The sequence below is a fragment of the Engystomops pustulosus genome, chromosome 6, assembly GCF_040894005.1.
Source record: "Engystomops pustulosus chromosome 6, aEngPut4.maternal, whole genome shotgun sequence".
Lineage (NCBI taxonomy): Eukaryota > Metazoa > Chordata > Amphibia > Anura > Leptodactylidae > Engystomops > Engystomops pustulosus.
In genome coordinates this window covers 74717701-74738838 of record NC_092416.1, presented here as the reverse complement: position 1 = coordinate 74738838, position 21138 = coordinate 74717701, and the positions used below count along the sequence as shown (strand labels likewise).

General features: G+C 42.8%; 1 protein-coding gene across 6 annotated transcripts in view; it reads left to right on the top strand.

Moving 5' to 3' along the window:
* Positions 1-21138, top strand: part of PKNOX2 (PBX/knotted 1 homeobox 2) — a 305145-nt gene that overhangs the window by 47573 nt on the left and 236434 nt on the right. For all 6 annotated transcript variants that reach the window (XM_072156593.1, XM_072156592.1, XM_072156589.1 and 3 more), the window contains exon 3: positions 14090-14145. The gene's annotated coding sequence lies outside the window, so the exon portion shown is untranslated. The remainder of the gene's footprint in view (positions 1-14089; positions 14146-21138) is intronic.

The window sequence follows — 21138 nt, the reverse complement described above, 5'->3', positions numbered from 1 at the left end:
AGTCCCGGGGTTACATATAAGATAGGTTTTTTAGGTTTGTACTTAAGTTGAATTTGTATGTAAGTCGAAACAGGTATATTTAATAATTGTAGCTCAACATAGAACATTTTTTGTCCCAATGAATTTCAAAAAACTTTTCTGACATGGGAACAAGGATTATCAATAAAACTTCATTACAGGCACCTTGCAGCTGATCATTGCAGCCTGGGACTAAAGTAACATCCAGAGGTCACAGTGGGCAGAGAGGTTTGTCTCTAACTAGGAGTCATCTGTAAGTCAGGTGAACTCCTGTATTGTGATTTGTGGATTACATCACTACCTGTATGACTCTCTTTCTTTGGGGGGAACTAGATTTTGGTTTATCAGAAATAGGTCAAATATTCAAATATTTTAATGAATGTTATATTTTGTATAAATGAAGAAAGAAATTTTGCAAAGAAAATTCTTTGTCTTGTGTTCTTATTTTGAGATGAGGTAGAAAACTATTGAGAGGCCCTATTTGAGCATTTGGTTTATCAGTATTTGTAAGCCAGAATTTGAAATGGGCCCAAATCTTTGCATTACATTTTTCCTATGTAGTACCCACTGGTTTTGCCCTGCAAATACTGATGTAAAATACTTACTAGAATATTTCTGTGTGAAACTGGCCTTATTATTGACATTCATAGTTTGTCTATGGTTGACCAGGAGAATCCAACCAGTCACGAGGCAAGGGGTCCTCTATTCTCCTGTACGAAATGTCACATTGTGAACTCCAGTGAAGCTCCATTCCTCTATAGGACCGACCGATAATCAGAATATCCCTTTAATGCCAGCGGTTGTAGACAATGGGGCTCATTTACTAAGGGACAGCACTATCGTCAGAATATCTGACGATTTCCGATTTGCTCTGCATTTAGAAGAGTTTTTTAGTGCACACGATCTGATTTTGGCACATTTGCGCCAGCTTTTATGCGTCAGAAAGCAGGGGGGGGCGGGCCATCGGATCATCCGACGAACTCGGACTAAGCATTTAAATTTGTGTCGCAAGCACTTTCATGCACCGGGAAGATGAAGGTGAACTCCGGCGAACCTGAGCGGGGAAGCGACACAAGCAGGAAATCGGACACACAATCTTCTTGAATCGCGGCAGATGTGCATTCCAGCTGACATTCCGAAACGGGGATCGCGTAGGACCGGGTAAGTAAATGTGCCCCAATGAATCAGTGACTTAACGGACCATGAGACTCATGTCACTGATCTGTGAATGATCTGTTGAGGAGTATAGCATGTGCTAGTCAGGACCAATTTTCACAGGTCACTCATAGACTGTAGTTTATGATGGACCCTTCAAAAACAGATACCGGATTGAGGCAAATTGGCCTTGATAAACTGACAATATGAATTTTTGTCTTGTTCATGTGCACGAGCTAAAGACACATTTACAAACATTTCAAAGTTAATTTTGCCAGATGAAGCTAAAGCTAGAAGTTGAATGTAAACGGAGGGGATTTATTTAGGGAAGATTCTACTTTGATTTTATTTGGCACCTGTACAAGCATCTTCCCAAGGCAATGGGCACAGATTAGAATAAATTGTTGCTACACATTATGTTACAACTCCTGTAATACTTTTATTATTATGATTATTTCAATACTCATCACTGCTATTAACCCTGACAAGGACATGCATTACATAGTAACGGAATGATTATGACCGTGGGACTCTATATTGTTGCAATTGTTGTCAGACATTTTGGATTCAATGTATTCTGTTGCCCACTATATATAGATGTTAAGTTAGAAAAGAAAAAGAAAGAACTGGCAATATAACCCTGACCATTTTTCTACAAGAGTTTCCGAACTGGTATTTAGTGGGTATAATTCCTTCATATGCACCATTAATTTTTCTTTATAGCTGTCCTGATGGCCATTAGACTTTTTCTCCTTTGTTAATGCCTTTTCCCATTTGGTTTTTTACAATTAACAAAATGCTTTTTTTTTGTAAGTCCTATTTCAGTGGGAGTAAGGGCTGCGTGCTAAAGTGATTCTAATGGATTGGAAAGCGGTGAAAATAACAATGCTTTCAGGCCATGAGAACATCAGAACATAAAGCTCTACCGAGCAAAGCTAAATTCTTGTATTTGATTGGACAATAAGTTCTATATAATGTTTCATACAGTAAGGTCTATATGTACAGTTAGAGCTGTGTTTTTTTAATCACAAAGGCATCAGTTTGCTATATTTTTTTTACCAACTGTAAAATGTTCCATTATGAATTAGTACAGTAAAAAATACAGGTTTAATTGCAGATAAAACACATTTATTTGTCTTAATTAGAGATGAGCGAACATGCTCGTCCGAGCTTGATGCTCGGTCGAGCATTAGGGTACTCGAAACTGCTCGTTGCTCGGACGAATACTTCGCCCGCTCGAGAAAATGGCAGCTCCCGCCGTTTTGCTTTTTGGCGGCCAGAAACAGAGCCAATCACAAGCCAGGAGACTCTGCACTCCACCCAGCATGACGTGGTACCCTTACACGTCGATAGCAGTGGTTGGCTGGCCAGATCAGGTGACCCTGGGATAGACTAGCCGCTGCCCGCGCTGCTCGGATCATTCTGTGTCTGGATGCCGCTAGGGAGAGAGCTGCTGCTGGTCAGGGAAAGCGTTAGGGTGTTCTATTAGCTTACTGTTAGGCAGGAGTGATTCTCAAAGAACCCAACAGCCCTTCTTAGGGCTACAATAACGTTCTACTTTTTTTATTTTAATTTGCATCTAGTACCATTTTGTGAGGAATTAGCAGGGGGACTTGCTACCGTTGTGTTTAGCTCTTAGTGGCACACATATCCATAGCAAAGACCGAAGTGGGAAAATTTAGTAGGGGTTGGATTTCAATTAGGCACTAACTCAGTGTCATCTCATCTGGCATAGTAGTGTGCTTTGATACTTGGCTAGAAAATAGCCATAGGAGAATACAAAGAGCTTACTTACGCCTACAGTAGCGTTCTATATATTTGATTTCTGGTTGATCTGCTGGTGGCTGTACTTTCTGCAGTGCATGTACTAGCCAATTCTGAGCAATTTGTAGTGAGACTTGCGACCGCTGTGTTCTGCGCTTAGTGACGCACATATCCATAGCAAAGACCGAAGTGGGAAAATTTAGTAGGGGTTGGATTTCAATTAGGCACTAACTCAGTGTCATCTCATCTGGCATAGTAGTGTGCTTTGATACTTGGCTAGAAAATAGCCATAGGAGAATACAAAGAGCTTACTTACGCCTACAGTAGCGTTCTATATATTTGATTTCTGGTTGATCTGCTGGTGGCTGTACTTTCTGCAGTGCATGTACTAGCCAATTCTGAGCAATTTGTAGTGAGACTTGCGACCGCTGTGTTCTGCGCTTAGTGACGCACATATCCATAGCAAAGACCGAAGTGGGAAAATTTAGTAGGGGTTGGATTTCAATTAGGCACTAACTCAGTGTCATCTCATCTGGCATAGTAGTGTGCTTTGATACTTGGCTAGAAAATAGCCATAGGAGAATACAAAGAGCTTACTTACACCTACAGTAGCGTTCTATATATTTGATTTCTGGTTGATCTGCTGGTGGCTGTACTTTCTGCAGTGCATGTACTAGCCAATTCTGAGCAATTTGTAGTGAGACTTGCGACCGCTGTGTTCTGCGCTTAGTGACGCACATATCCATAGCAAAGACCGAAGTGGGAAAATTTAGTAGGGGTTGGATTTCAATTAGGCACTAACTCAGTGTCATCTCATCTGGCATAGTAGTGTGCTTTGATACTTGGCTAGAAAATAGCCATAGCAATAGGATAGCATTGTTTGGTTTTAAAAACTCAAAAAAAAACAAAAAACACAAAAAAAAACAAAAAACACAAAAAAAAACAAAAAACACAAAAAAAATCAAAAAAAAAGTTAAAAAAAAAATAAAGTTATAACTCTCATTTTAAAAATGTTTAACCCGAGGGCTAGGGGTAGAGGACGAGGGCGGGGACGTGGGCGTCCAACTACTGCAGGGGTCAGAGGCCGTGGTCCTGGGCGGGGTGAGACACCACCTGCTGATGAGGGAGCAGGGGAACGCCGCAGAGCTACACTCCCTAGGTTCATGTCTGAAGTTACTGGGACTCGTGGTAGAGCACTGTTGAGGCCAGAACAGTGCGAACAGGTGATGTCGTGGATTGCTGACAATGCTTCGAGCAATTTGTCCACCACCAGTCAGTCTTCCACGCAGTCCACCCATGTCACCGAAATCGCCACTCCTCCAGCTCCTGCACCTCAGCCTCCTCCCCCCCAGTCTGCCCCCTCCCAGGAAAATTTGGCATTTGAACCGGCATACTCTGAGGAACTGTTTTCTGGACCCTTCCCACAGTCACAAACCACTTGTCCGGTTGCTGCTGAGCAATTTTCCGATGCCCAGGTTTTCCACCAGTCACAGTCTGTGGGTGATGATGACCTTCTTGACGTAGTGGAAGTGTGTAAAGAGGTGTCCGACGATGAGGAGACACGGTTGTCAGACAGTGGGGAAGTTGTTGTCAGGGCAGGAAGTCCGAGGGGGGAGCAGACTGAGGGATCGGAGGATGATGAGGTGACAGACCCAAGCTGGGTTGAGAGGCCGGGTGAACACAGTGCTTCTGAGACGGAGGAGAGTCCTCGACCAGAACAGGTTGGAAGAGGCAGTGGTGGGGCCAGACGGAGAGGCAGGGCCAGAGCTGGTGCATCAGCGCCAAATGTGTCAACTAGTGAAGCTCCCGTGGCGAGGGCTCTTGCGGCGAGGGCTAGATCTTCAGAAGTCTGGAGGTTCTTTAAGGAAACACCGGATGACCGACGGACTGTGGTGTGCAACATTTGCCAAACCAGGCTCAGCAGGGGTTCCACCACTACTAGCTTAACTACCACCAGTATGCGCAGGCATATGAATGCTAAACACCCCACTCAGTGGCAACAAGCCCGTTCACCTCCGGCCGTGCACACCACTGCTCCTTCCCCTGTGTCAGCTGCTAGTCAGCCCCCTGCCCAGGACCCTGCCACAAAAACCCCATCGTCGCCTCCACGATCCTCCACAGCATCCACCAGCGTTCAGCTCTCCATACCCCAGACGCTGGAGCGGAAACACAAATATAGTGCAACCCACCCGCACGCCCAAGCCCTTAATGTGCACATCTCCAGATTGCTTAGCCTGGAGATGCTGCCCTATAGGCTAGTAGAGACCGAGGCCTTTCGCAACCTCATGGCGGCGGCCGCCCCTCGGTATTCGGTCCCCAGCCGCCACTACTTTTCCCGATGTGCCGTCCCAGCCCTGCACCAGCACGTGTCAGACAACATCATCCGTGCCCTGACCAACGCCGTTTCTGACAAGGTCCACCTGACCACGGACACGTGGACGAGTGCTGCCGGGCAGGGCCACTATATATCGCTGACGGCACATTGGGTTAACTTGGTGGAGGCTGGGACCGAGTCTGACCCTGGGGCTGCTCATATACTGCCGACGCCGAGGATTGCGGGGCCTACCTCGGTCCAGGTGTTTCAGGCCTACTATGCCTCCTCCTCCTCCCACCCCTCCTCCACCTCCTCCTCCGAACTACCATCCGTGGGCACGGCGCCATCAGTCGGTAGCTCTAGGCACAGCAGCAGTGCCGTCGCTAAGCGACAGCAGGCGGTGCTCAAACTGCTGAGCCTAGGCGACAAAAGGCACACCGCCCAAGAGCTATTACAGGGCATCACGGCGCAGACTGATCTGTGGCTGGCACCGCTGAACCTCAAGCCGGGAATGGTTGTGTGTGACAACGGCCGTAACCTGGTGGCGGCTCTGCAACTCGGCAGACTGACACATGTGCCATGCCTGGCCCATGTGTTAAATCTGATAGTTCAGCGTTTCCTCAAGACATACCCCAATCTGTCTGATTTGCTCACGAAGGTGCGCCGCATCTGTGCGCATTTCAGGAAGTCCAGCCCAGATGCTGCCACTCTTAGGGCAGCGCAGCGCCGCCTCCAACTGCCCGCTCACCGACTGTTGTGCGACGTGCCCACGAGGTGGAATTCAACACTGACCATGTTATCCAGAGTTTACCAGCAGCGCAGAGCGATTGTAGACTGCCAGATGTCAACTTCCACCAGAACTGGTAGTCAGGTCAGTCAGCTTCCTCAAGTCTACAATGAGGAGTGGACGTGGATGTCTGATATCTGTCAGGTGCTGAGTAACTTTGAGGAGTCAACACAGATGGTCAGTGGCGATGCCGCCATCATCAGCCTCACCATCCCGCTGCTTGGCCTGTTGAAAAACTCTCTGGTCAGCATGAAGTCGGAAGCTTTGCGCTCGTCACAAGAGACAGGGGAAGAATATTCCCTTGTTGATAGCCAAAGCACCCTCAGGTCTGTTTCTCAGCGCATATCGGAGGAGGTGGAGGTGGAGGAGGATGAGGAGGAAGAGGAGGAGAATGTTGGCGAGACACAAGAGGGGACCATTGTTGAGTCCTTTACTGTTCAGCGTGTATGGGCAGAAGAAGAGGAGTTGGAGGAGTTGGAGGAGGAGGAAATGGACAGTCAGGCCAGTGAGGGGAGTGAATTCTTATGCGTTGGTACTCTGGCGCATATGGCAGATTTCATGCTAGGCTGCCTATCCCGTGACCCTCGCGTTCAAAGAATTTATTCCAGCACCGATTACTGGGTGTTCACTCTCCTGGACCCACGGTACAAGCAAAATCTTTCCACTCTCATCCCTGCAGAGGAAAGGAGTGTGAGAATGCATGAATACCAGCAGGCCCTGGTGCACAAGCTGAAACAGTATTTCCCTTCTGACAGCGCTAGCGGCAGAGTGCGTAGTTCTGCGGGACAAGTAGCGAGGGAGAGTAGGCGAGCAGGCAGCTTGTCCAGCACTGGCAAGGGTACGCTTTACAAGGCTTTTGCCAGCTTTATGTCACCCCAGCAAGACACTGTCACCTGTCCCCAGTCTCGGCAGAGTAGGGCTGATCTTTACAGAAAGATGGTGAGGGAGTACGTAGCTGACCATACCATCGTCCTAAATGATCACACAGCTCCCTACAACTACTGGGTTTCAAAGCTGGACATGTGGCACGAACTGGCGCTGTACGCCTTGGAGGTTCTTGCCTGCCCTGCCGCTAGCGTCTTGTCCGAGCGGATTTTCAGTGCAGCTGGTGGCATCATCACCGATAAGCGTACACGCCTGTCGACTGACAGCGCTGACAGGCTGACGCTTATTAAAATGAATAAAGGCTGGATTTCTCAGAATTTCCAATCTCCACCAGGTGAAGGAAGCTCAACCTGAATAATTGATCCACTCCTCCTCCTCCTCATTTTCCTCCTTCTCCTCCTCTTTGTACAGTAAAGCAGAGGAAAATGGCTATTTTTTGACAGGGCCCACTGGCTCTTGCTATAGTACTTCATGCATTTAATTTTTCTGGAGGGCCACCTACCCGGTCCTCTGTTTGAAACAATTTTTGTGAGTGCCACATACAGGCACTCAATCTATTCCATTTTACTGCAGGGCCACCTACCTGCTCCTCTGGTTTGAAACATTTTTGGGACTGCCACATACAGGCACTCAATCTATTCCATTTTACTGGAGGGCCACCTACCTGCTCCTCTGGTTTGAAAAATTTTTGGGACTGCCACATACAGGCACTCAATCTATTCCATTTTACTGCAGGGCCACCTACCTGCTCCTCTGGTTTGAAACATTTTTGGGACTGCCACATACAGGCACTCAATCTATTCCATTTTACTGCAGGGCCACCTACCTGCTCCTCTGGTTTGAAAAATTTTTGGGACTGCCACATACAGGCACTCAATCTATTCCATTTTACTGCAGGGCCACCTACCTGCTCCTCTGGTTTGAAACATTTTTGGGACTGCCACATACAGGCACTCAATCTATTCCATTTTACTGGAGGGCCACCTACCTGCTCCTCTGGTTTGAAAAATTTTTGGGACTGCCACATACAGGCACTCAATCTATTCCATTTTACTGCAGGGCCACCTACCTGCTCCTCTGGTTTGAAACATTTTTGGGACTGCCACATACAGGCACTCAATCTATTCCATTTTACTGGAGGGCCACCTACCTGCTCCTCTGGTTTGAAAAATTTTTGGGACTGCCACATACAGGCACTCAATCTATTCCATTTTACTGCAGGGCCACCTACCTGCTCCTCTGGTTTGAAACATTTTTGGGACTGCCACATACAGGCACTCAATCTATTCCATTTTACTGCAGGGCCACCTACCTGCTCCTCTGGTTTGAAACATTTTTGGGACTGCCACATACAGGCACTCAATCTATTCCATTTTACTGGAGGGCCACCTACCTGCTCCTCTGGTTTGAAAAATTTTTGGGACTGCCACATACAGGCACTCAATCTATTCCATTTTACTGCAGGGCCACCTACCTGCTCCTCTGGTTTGAAACATTTTTGGGACTGCCACATACAGGCACTCAATCTATTCCATTTTACTGGAGGGCCACCTACCTGCTCCTCTGGTTTGAAAAATTTTTGGGACTGCCACATACAGGCACTCAATCTATTCCATTTTACTGCAGGGCCACCTACCTGCTCCTCTGGTTTGAAACATTTTTGGGACTGCCACATACAGGCACTCAATCTATTCCATTTTACTGGAGGGCCACCTACCTGCTCCTCTGGTTTGAAAAATTTTTGGGACTGCCACATACAGGCACTCAATCTATTCCATTTTACTGGAGGGCCACCTACCTGCTCCTCTGGTTTGAAAAATGTTTGGGACTGCCACATACAGGCACTATCCAAATTAAATTGTCTCCATAGCAGCCTCCACACGTTGTCTCCATTGCTACCTCCAAAAGTCGTCCATATAGCTGCCTCCATACATCGTCCCTTTATCAAACGAGGTGTGTCATGCAGAAATTTGGGTTGTTTTCATGGATTCCACATCAAAGTTGTTAACTTTGTCGCCACCCTGCTGTGTTATCCACAAAATATACTGGCAAACTTTTACCATTTAGGGATATTATTTCAGCGCTTCTTGCGCATCTGTTTACATTCCCCTCACCCGGCATATCCTAAACTTATAAGAACGCTACTACACTTGATCTTATACAAAAGGTTCTTAGAAGTGCTGTTTGGGGAGTAGCCTAGAGACAGGGGCTTGGATTGGCGAAAGCTCGCCTGGCAGCGGAGCGCCAGCTCCATGCGCATCATGCGCTTCTTGCGCATCTGTTTACATTCCCCTCACCCGCCATATCCCAAACTTATAAGAACGCTACTACACTTAACTTGGTGCAGGCTGGGACCGAGTCTGACCCTGGGGCTGGTCATATACTGCCGACGCAGAGAATTGCGGGGCCTACCTCGGTCCAGGTCTCAAAGGCCTACTATACCTCCTCCCACCCCTCCTCCACCTCCTCCTCCTCCGAATTACCATCCGTGGGCATGGCGCCATCAGTCGGTAGCTCTAGGCACAGCAGCAGTGCCGTCGCTAAGCGACAGCAGGCGGTGCTGAAACTGCTGAGCCTAGGCGATAAAAGGCACACCGCCCAAGAGCTATTACAGGGCATTCCACATCAAAGTTGTTAACTTTGTCGCCACCCTGCTGTGTAATCCACAAAATATACTTGCAAACTTTTACCATTTAGGGATATTATTTCAGCGCTTCTTGCGCATCTGTTTACATTCCCCTCACCCGCCATATCCTAAACTTATAAGAACGCTACTACACTTGATCTTATACAAAAGGTTCTTAGAAGTGCTGTTTGGGGAGTAGCCTAGAGACAGGGGCTTGGATTGGCGAAAGCTCGCCTGGCTGCAGAGCGCCAGCTCCATCCCAAGATCCAACTAACATAGTTGCAGCACCTTTAATCTACTACTAGTTCACTGCCTCCATAATAATAATAATAATAATCTTTATTTATATAGCGTCATCATATTCTGTAGCGCTTTACAAATCATAGGAAACAAATACAAATGTAATGTAACAGAGCACAACATTTGTATGGAACAACAGGAGTGAGGTCCCTGCTCGCCAGAGCTTACGGTTTATGAAGATGATGGGGTAAGACGAGGTAAAAGAATATTTAATGGTCAAGCCTTTCTTCTTAGGGAATAGAACAAAATATAATAAATGGAATTGCTGTCGCTTGAACCACTCAGCCGTCATCTTATATACCAGGTCCAGGGTGAATGGGACTGCAGAGAAGTCTGGTGCCTGTTGGTTGCTGGATAACAGATGGGAGGACGACACAGGACGGGTTAGTAGAAGAGTTAAAACTTCATGCAGTTAATGAGTGTTATAGGCTTGCCTAAAGAAATGGGTTTTAAGAGCACGTTTGAAACTTTGGAGGTTAGGTATTAGTCTGATAGTCCGGGGCAGAGCATTCCATAGAATTGGTGCAGCTCTAGAGAAGTCTTGGAGACGCGAGTGGGAGGTCCGCACTAGGGTAGAGGTTAATCTAAGATCACTGGCGGATCTAAGAGCACGGGTTGGGCGATAGACTGAGATAAGAGAGGAGAGGTAGGGGGGTGCAGCATTATACAGAGCTTTATGGATGAGGGTTATTATTATTTTAAACTGTATTCGAAAGGAGACTGGCAGCCAGTGCAGCGACTGGCATGAACTGTAAGCATACATGGTCCCCTTATCAAACGAGCTGTGTCAGGCAGAATTTTGGGTTGTTTTCATGGCTTCCATGTTAACTTTGTCGCCACCCTGCTGTGTAATCCACAAAATATACTGGCAAACTTTTATCATGTACCGATATTATTTGAGCGCTTCTTGCTCACCTCCTTTGGTTCCTCTCTGACACCCATTGGTTTGAAGCCTGAGTCCAATTAGGGTATGTCGCCATGCCACTCTCTAGCCTGCTGCCGCTGCCTCTGCATGCCGTCCCCTATAGTGTCAGGGTCAATTATTGGATGTTTTAGATGCTATCTAGCTTCATTCTGTCACTCTGTCATGGCCATGCTGTTGCCCATAATTTTGGCATAATGGTGCGATTAGGCAGCCTCAGAGGCATCCATGCATGCTGCCCCTGCTGTTTCCTGTCCATTTCCGTGGTGTTTCCATCCTTTTCTGAGGTTCCCAGGTGTTTGGCCAAGCTTCCCTGTGCAGAGCCTTGGTCCCCTTGAAAAATGCTCGAGTCTCCCATTGACTTCAATGGGGTTCGTTATTCGAGACGAGCACTCGAGCATCGGGAAAAGTTCGTCTCGAATAACGAGTACCCGAGCATTTTAGTGTTCGCTCATCTCTAGTCTTAATTCATCTGTAAAACAGCATGTGATTTTTTCAAAGTGGTTGTGATACAGTTTTTGCTCAGCTGAGGTCTGTGAATATACTATCAGGGCCCATTCACACAAGTGTTTTACACTTGCATTGGACGATGACCCGTTACATTCAATGAATTGTTGCATTTTTTTCATGCACGTGAAACTCACAGCATGCTACAGCTTTCAGATAGTCATGGGTAAAAATGCACCATTCCAGTTTCTGTAGACCCTTCAAAAACTTCACTGATCCATTGCTATGGATAGACCGCTGTCATAAAAGGCATTAAAATCTGATCAAGATTTTGTGTAAAAATTTGACACGCTAAGCAAAATCTGACATAAAAGTTGCCAATGGCATAGTGTGCGCCGTTTGATGACATGCATGATCCACAGCATGTCACTTATCTACTGAATATCCCAGTGCAGAATTCAGCTTATGTGAAGCTCTGCTCTGCTGCTGCAGCGATAACATGCACAAACCAGGTAATTTAAGAATGTGTGTGGAATTACCATTGGGATAAATCTAAGCATTCTACAGGATGGCTGCAAAATGTACATGTTTGTAATTTCTACAGACACCACCAATGCAACAGAAAGAAGCCGAAATCATATTTTTATGCGGCCTGTAGAGGTGATTCACATTACTCCAATAAACTGCGCTGCTATTATATTACATATATTTTCCCTGTGTACTATGCGCCTTTGGGGTATTTGACCATACTCTCGAACAAGATCAGTACAAGCCTGCACAATTTACCTGTAATGTATAAAATTTGCACTCCCTTATGTCTGCAATTCAATACAATTTTTTATTGGTTTTGTAACAGTAAAATAATTGACAGACAGTACATGCCCTGTGGGCACCAATTACCTCTTAATCAAGGACAATTTATTTATTTTTTTTAAACAAATGTGGCACTAAGTACAATATTTCTTCTATATGGAGCCTACTGATCTATTGATGCAGTGGAAATATATTTTGCTAGATAGGGTATTGCCTACACTGAGGAACTACTGAAATCTAAGTTATATTTTATGGAATTAGTATTTATGAGAAGAAGAATATTCTAGAGATAGATATGTCTATATGTGCATAAGTATCTATGAATGGTAGTATATGTTTGAAGGATTCCGTCAGTTGATCAGATGTCTGACTGATGACAGACATATGAGATATGAATTACATTATACATGCCTCTGTCTCCAGGACACAGCAGGTCAGTGCTATGTATATGAGACACCTGCTAGTCACCCACACACAAGTATCGGCCCTTTTTAACTCTTTATATTAGGGAATATTGAACAGGCTAAATGCCAACCACCAACCCAATTCTGAGCTGTGAGATTCAGTAGTTTTCTCCAGTTTTTACAGCCTTGTTGTACCCCCGTGGCATCCGTTTTTCACGGATCCTCAAGAACTATAGTTTAGGATCTTACTAGGACATGCTCTGCTGTTTACCTGAACAGGCACATATTCAGTTAAAAGAATGTAAAAAAAAAGGCAACAAAAAAGAAAGCAAAATATGCAGATATGTTTTCTGGGATGGGATAAGGAAAGCTTTGTGCTTTCTTGCAAGGCAATTCAAAAAAGTGTTAGTGCCCTTGTTGTAAATAACATCTTGAAAGGCTGCCCATTTTCATCAATGTGCGACATACAAGAAGCCTATTGACATGATGAAGGATAACAGCTAAACCAGTATGTCTTTACCAAAAGGAATAGACTCCTAACCTTGGACAGTGCTGTTTCGTTATTTTTGCATCTCATCAGCACATTTGCAGTTCTAGAAATGTAGAATTGCTTGAGTATTCAGTATTATTTAAATATATCTAATCAAATACATTTAATCTAGACTGCAGAACTAGGTAAATTAATTTGTGGCATGGACATTGAGTCTGCAGTCAGTTTATACTCTGCATTTTTACCATGGACGTTACCCTTTTGAAGTGCATATTGTAAATTACAGCAACTACTGTATGTTATACATTTCATATGATCTGGCAGCAGTTGTGCAGACATACCACAAACCGTATTTCATTCATTGTGTTAGTTTTCTGAATGAAGCAAAGTGCAAACTATTGATCCAAATTGAAATACTTGGACATTTGAGTGTTCCTTATTGATAGGCACAATTATAATTCTTCATCAGTTTGTTACCTGTTAGGATCTTCCCTGCAACACTAGAAATGTATGCCATGTTGACTGATCTTTTAAACAGGTCTTGAACCTAAAGAAGTTTGTTACAGCCTTACATGATTGCTGCATTATTATTCCCATATCCACCTTGTATTCTGTGGAGGCTTTATCAGGGCTCGTGCTGGCAGACAAGCTCTGGAATAGACATAATTCCAGACATATGGCCAGGAATACCACCTTCAAGAGGGCATGGAGGGGTGTAAAGGGGGCATGCCTGGAGGTGGAGAGGGCCGATGCACTGCCTATGGCCTGCTGATCAGGAGTCTCCTGATAACACTGCTCATAAATATATGATAAAGTAGTAATATATTAGGTCATTGTATAAGTAAATAAGTTCTCCATGCAGCGGTTCACACCCATGCTGACATTGAGAGACTATTTTTAAGTGGAAGGTCCTGCTTTGTAGCAGATAACTGCACCCTTGATGCTGCCCCCCATCTTGATGCAGGTGGTGCTTCCTGAGGGGAGAGGCTCAAGTTGCCTAATGGCTAGTGCCCTCCTGGTTGTTCTCATGTGCTGTCATTGTAACCGCACTATAATTTGATAAGCATTTCTAACATTTATCATAATAAATAAGCTGCTGACTTGGCTTAAAATGCTTGAGTGTCGGAGGTGATCATTAATGAATCTTTGTTTCCTTTTTTGCAGATGACCTGATTTGTCAAGGATAAGGTCATGTTGTCCTCCAATCCGCACTGATCATAGTAAGTTATCAGTTATGCTATTATTTTTAATAGTGCCAAGTTGTAGTAGTGTAACTTTGTGCTATTTATTGTATGATTATTTATAGGGGTTGTTTCAGACTTTAATATTAATATTACCGTATTCAAACTGGGGATGTCTGATTCCCATCCTCCAGCTATCAGCTGATTATAGTGGTTGCTGTTTTGGGCTGTTGTCTTCTCAATGTCTTTTTTAATTTTTTTGAGTAAATAAACTGGACTTAGCTGAGCTTTAAAAGCCGCAGCCAGATGTACATTGCTTTCCTTGGAACATGTTGAAAAGGATGCTGTACTCACCGCAGTGCCATGGCCACTTCACTTAGTGGTTGGGTTGTTGTAAGCCAGTTTCTGTCCAGTCTAATGTTAACCCCTTCCCGACGCGCGCCGTACTAGTACGGCGCGTGCCGGGTCCCGGTGCATGGAGAGGGCTTGCGGGCCGAGCCCTCTCCATAGCCGGTAAGTCTTTGCTGCATATTGCAGCAAAGGCTTACCGGTAACACCCGCGATCGGTGCTAGCACCGCACTGCATTTGGAATTTTTTTCCCGCTTCCCAGTACACGCCATGGAATATTAAATACCGTCACTATGAAGTGCAATTTGTTATGCAGAAAATAAGCCATAACACCGCTCTTTATGTGGAAAAATAAAAAAGTTATAGATTTTTGAAGTTGGTGAGTGAAAAATGGAAGTGAAAAAACTAAAAAAAAGGCCAAGTCGTTAAGGGGTTAATGTAAAGATACATCATCAGAATTCAAATCTTTGAAAAAAAACTTTTGTAAAAGGTTTTTGACAGAGCTAAGAATATTGCAGGTTAACAGGGCTTAAATTATTAGTACAGGCAGTCCCTTTTTAAAGGATAGGTTCTGTAATTTGGAACAGGTATATTTTGTAAGTGTAGGCAAATTCCAGGCAAACTTCAGGCATGTTTTCTTTTTTACCTGTGACAATTGGATTTTGAAAAGTTTGGGTTGTCATGGGAACATGGATTAACATCAGTGCTCCATTGAAGACACCTGGTAAGCTGGTAAATTACCGGCATCCAGAGATCACAGTGGGCCAAGAGGTCTGCCTGTAATAAGGACTCAAGTCAGATTTTCAGTATATTTGTACCACTGTTTGATAAACACAGTGGCACATTTTGGGCATTGTTATCTTATCATGAAATGCAGTCCACAATGAAAGTTCCCATGTCGTCCTACATGGAGTGATCTTTCTTGTGTGAAATGTGTCTACTAAAACAAAGCTACATCACAACAGGTATGAGGTGCTGTGTAGAGGCACTGCTGGATGTTTTTGATACTATGGTGATGGGCTGGAATACAGATCACACATGAGAGTAGTCCTGTCCTGGGCTCTGGGGGTTTATTAATTGACATGGGGTATACAGTATATGATTGTGCATCAAATGAGATTCTTTGAGATATATTTTTACTTACCAAGTTTTAGCTTTTGTCATTGTCACCTGTGTAAGGCTCTTGTATAATGTTGGAATTGACTTCAGAACCTCACATTTAGCCTTGATGTTCTTTCATAACAGTTTAAAGGCAACCCCCTGTTATGAGCAAGAGATGTTCTGTAGGTTTCTCTTTAGTTTAAAATATTAACCATGACATACAAAGATGTCCCCTCCATCTATTATCTATCTATCTATCTATCTATCTATCTATCTATCTATCTATCTATCTATCTATCCGAACTTAGCCAAAAATGTCTCACACACACTTTTCCTTCTTTGCAAGTCCTTCTGCTTCATTATATTATGATCCGCTCTTCTCACAACCATCTCCAGGACTTCCACTTTGCATCCCCCATACTTTGGAATTATTTAGCAAAATGTGTGAGACTGTCCCCCACCTTCTGAAATTTAAAATATAATCAAATATAATCTGAAAATCCATCTGTTCAGGAATTCCTACAACACATAATGGCCCAGTTTGCCAGTTTACTGCCTGACTTTGCACTAGAAAGATCATCTATGGAGCTTGGACATGTATTCAAGAAGTGTTGGTGCCAGTTTTTTGTTGCGGCTGCACTGTGCCAAAAAGGCAGAAAAATGGACATGAAGTGGTGTGTTAGTTGGAGTTTGTGATACATTTAATACAGCGACTCAATAGAATTGTGTTACATGCTGTATGTTAAAGGTGCACCAAAAAAAACGTTGGTGCACTCTTCTTGAACAGTGCAGGGTAAGCCAAATAATTGAAGACCATGCACCAGTATTCTATAATCTACCGCACCCTGCACATTTGTGGTGCACACTGCAGTTAGTGCATTTTGTCTCACTATTGATAAATATGGGCCAATAACTGCACTGCTCTGCTTCCTCACCTTCTTTATCAATCTTCCCAAATCAAGAGTGAGTCTCCACTGCCAGGGTCCTCTCTCTCCTTTTTTCAGATCACACTAGTTTTGTATTTTGTACTTGCATTCATTTTTGTCTTAATGTAAAGTATGTGAACCCCTTATTGAATGTACTGCACCATGGAATTAATGGTGCTCTATAAAGATCATAATAATTATAATCTTAATAAACACAAACATTTTTTTGTCCCATTTTTTTGATTTTCAAAATTTTGGGTTTGTCTTGGGAACAAGGATTAACAGGTTATGGCTAGGTTATTTTTAAGTGAATGAGTTCTCTCACGCCCATGCTGACATGAAGAAGAGAGACTATTTTTAAGTGGAACATTTTTTTGTCCCTGTGACAATTGACTTTTAAAAATTTTGGGTTTGTCTTGGGAACAAGAATTAACAATAAAGCTTCATTACAGAGTAAATTATTAGCATCCACAGAGCTTCACCAGAGGTCACACTGGGCAGAGAAGTCAGTTTGCAGCTAGGAGTTGTCTGTAAGTCAGGAGTTATGAAGTCGGGGACTTCCTTTAGTTATGAATTCCGTAATATACTATTTCATGTCCAAGTAATCTACTATTCAGATGGGATGATTTGTTGTTTGACATCATTGACCAGTTTTGGCATGTCATCTTAAAACCTGAATCTACTGACCATTAATTCTTAATTTTTTTTTTTCAAATCAAAAATCTTATTTCCCCCATGGAAATTGAAGTTAATAAACTAGGAATGTTTTGTAGAATGTCCACTGCAGTATGTCCCTTCCCATAGGTACGAGGAATTAATATATATATGTATATATACCGTATATACTCGAGTATAAGCCGACCCAAGTATAAGCCGAGGCCCCTAATTTTACCACAAAAACCTGGTAAAACCTATATATTTTTTACTCGAGTATAAGCCGAGTTTGGGTTTTCAGCACATTTTTTTTGTGCTGAAAAACTAGGCTTATACTCGAGTATATAAGGTATATATATATATATATATATATATATGTATATATATTTGTTATATATATATATATATATATATATATATATATATATTTGATAATATATATTTAACTAAAAACTTATCTCTGTATGTTAACTTTCTTTTTTGTTCTGGTGACATTTCATTGTCTACAATCCTGTCTGTCTATTGGAAAGACATGAGCTTATGAGTAATATTTACACCCACACTAAATGTAGTGATACTTGGATCCAGATTTCTGTCACTTTAGTATCCTGACTGTGTGGGTGGTCTGTACAGCTGGAACACTGATGAGATCTTCTTTACTAACAGACGGAGCTTTTAATAATTCTTTAATTATTTGTTTTGTGGAAAGTGAAGTCTGATGAGAACCCAAATTAGTGTTTGTCTGATATGAAGCCAAAATATAATTGTTGATAACTTTATTAGGACAGAAGAAACTGGTGGGATCGTAATCTTACTTGAGGATAAAAACTTTTCAAGTACTAGAAACTTGTAGCTAACTGGTTCAGCATCTGTGAGATTTTTGGGGGGATTTATTACCCTAAATGGTTCTTAGATACATTTTACATAAAAAATATTGGTAGGAGCAATGGAACTTAAAAGAGCTATAATACAACATAAGTAAATGAGGAAAGGACTTAGTAGACAGCGGCTGCCTTTTAATAATTTAGGCACAGATCATCCTACTTCCCATAAATGATCAAGTCAAACAGAGGGAGAGCTAAGGATGAGGACACTAATGTGTGTGTCACTTATATTATCCAATGCTCAAAGCATCTCAAATCCAAAAAGAATTTTTTACATACACAACTAATTTCAGATATTCAAAAATATATTTTATTAATTCATCACATAAAATAATGATAATTACAAAAGTTAGAAGGTAGCAAAGAATGAACACCAGGTATTAAAAACAGTGTATTCCCAACAGAATTGGGGAAAAGTATCAAAAGCAGACACTGGAAACAGGTATGGGAAACATAATAAATACGACTGACCTCATGCAACCAAGTGCACACATGAGTATGTAAATGAAAGGTACAAAAGCCAGCTATAGTTGAATCACCATACCGTAACAAGAGGAATACACTGTATGACCCCGACACGTGTTTCGCCGGATGGCTTTCTCAATGATGTAGACACATATATCTGTGCCAAAGTCTTTGTAAATGGTCTAGGTACAGGCTACATTGCCTCAATACATTCCCTTGCAAAATATGCAAACACATAACCTACTTCATAAATATACACAAGTCGACAAAACTGCTGGTAACCCTCGTTTACTGAAGGAAAAACCCACAATGGTTACATAAATAACTTGAATCTGACAAAAGTAAAAAGAAATAAAATTTATATGAAAATGAACAAATGAAAGGAAGTCATTGCTTTTAAACCACTATTAACCCCTTACCGACTCACGCTGTAATAGTACGGCGTGCATCAGGTGCCGGTGCATGTAGAGGGCTCGCGGGCTGAGCCCTTTCCATAGCCAGTAAGTCTTTACTGCATATCGTGATCGGTACCAGCAAAGCGGCCAACGGCATCAAAAAGATGGCGGCGCATGGGTGCCGCCATCTTGCCGAAGAACGTCGCTCCCTGTGATGTCATCGGTGAGCTGCGATCTGTTGCTATGACAGCCTAGGATCTTCCAAAGACCCGAGGCTGTCTCGTTTTAACCCATTCATTACAATGTGCTAATTGCACATTGTAATGTATGAGGATGAAAATCCCCATATACTCCCATAGTGTAGTACTGGTAGGATCGATCAGACAACCTAGGGGGTCTGAAAAATAGTAAAAATAAAAGTTAAAAAAGTTATAAAAAAGAAATTATAATAAAAAAACCTTAAATTCCCCCCTTTCCCTAGAAGTCATATAAATATAAATAAACAGTAAAAATCATAAACAAGTCAGGTATTGTCGCGTCTGAAAATGTCCGATCTATCAAAATATAATAGCATATATATATATAATATTATAAATAAAATAGCCCCCAAAGTCAAAAATAGCAGTGATCAAAAGGTTGTATAGTCCTAAAAATAGTAGCATTGAAAACGTCATTAAAAAGTTGCTAAAAAGGACACCGCCCACAGCTCAGTTCAAGTATGAAAAAGTTATTAGCGCCAGAAGATGGCAAAATAAAAAAAAAAATGGAAAAGGAGGTTTTAATTTTTGTAAATGTGTGAAAACATTATAAAACCTATAAACCTATACAAATTTGTCATCCCTGTGATCATACTGATCCAAAGAATAAAGCAGGCATGTCATTTGGGGCGCACAGTGAAAGACGTAAAATCCAAGCCCACAAGAATACCATTTTTCACCATTTACACTGCATTGGGAATCTTTTTCCCACTTCCCAGTATACGACATGGAAAATTAAATACCATCACTCTGAAGTGAAATTTGTTTTGTAGAAAACAAGCCATCACAGAGCTCTTTCCATGTAAAAATAAAAAAAAATTATATATTTTTGAAGGTGGGGAGTGAAAAATGCCAATGAAAAAACAAAAAAGTGCCAGGTCGTTAAGCGGTTAAATAAAATCGGACAGCACTCTGTAGCATGGTGCATGTGGATAAGTGACTGAACGCTACAAATATCCAAGGAAGAGATATCTCATTTCAGTTTATAAAGCAGGGGTCAGGAACCTTTTTGACTGAGGGAGCCATAAATGCCACATATTTTAAAATGTTATTCCGTCCATGCCCCCATGTACATAGGTAGCCACAGCGCATGCCTCCCCAGTATATAGGTAGCCACAGCACATGCCCCCATGTACATAGGTAGCCACAGCACATGCCCCCATGTACATAGGTAGCCACAGCACATGCCTCCCCAGTATATAGGTAGCCACAGCACATGCCTCCCAGTACATAGGTAGCCCCAGCACATGCCTCCCAGTACATAGGTAGCCCCAGCACATGCCTCCCAGTACATAGGTAGCCACAGCACATGCTTCCCAGAAGATAGTCACAGCACGCTCATCTCTTTGACCTAGGCTTAGACAGCGGTGGTGATGGCACCTGTGTCCAGTGATCAGTCTAAGACACACATAGCAGCCATCACTATTTATTAAAGATCTGTCTGAGCCATAGGTTCCATAAAGGTTCCCTACCCCTGTTATAAAGGCTTTATTTTGAGCAAGAAGTGTGTGCTGTGATATCACTTCATTGCTTTTCAAACATATCGCAACAGAATTTTTTTACGAATAAAACTCATGACTCTGGCCTGGACAGAAATTACGGTATCCCTGTAAAGAATGTAAACAAAGGGACATGTTAAATCCAGGTGTGTCCACCAGCTTCACAGGTGTCTACAATCTTGTAATGAGTCACTAGGCCTGTATATAGGGCTACAGCTACTCACTGCTGTTTAGTGACATGGTATGTACCACAATCAACATGGACAAGAAGAGGAGAAGTTGTCTCAGGAGCATAAAAATAGAAATATAGATATGCATGTTAAAGGTAAAGGTTATAAGACTATCTTCAAGCAGCTTGATATTCCTCTGACTACAGTTTCACATATTATTCAGAAATGTAAGATCTATGGGATTGTAGCCAACCTCCATGAACATGGCAGAAGTAGGAAAATTGATGAATGGTAATAAAAGAGCCCATAAAACTTCTTAAGAGATAAAAGAT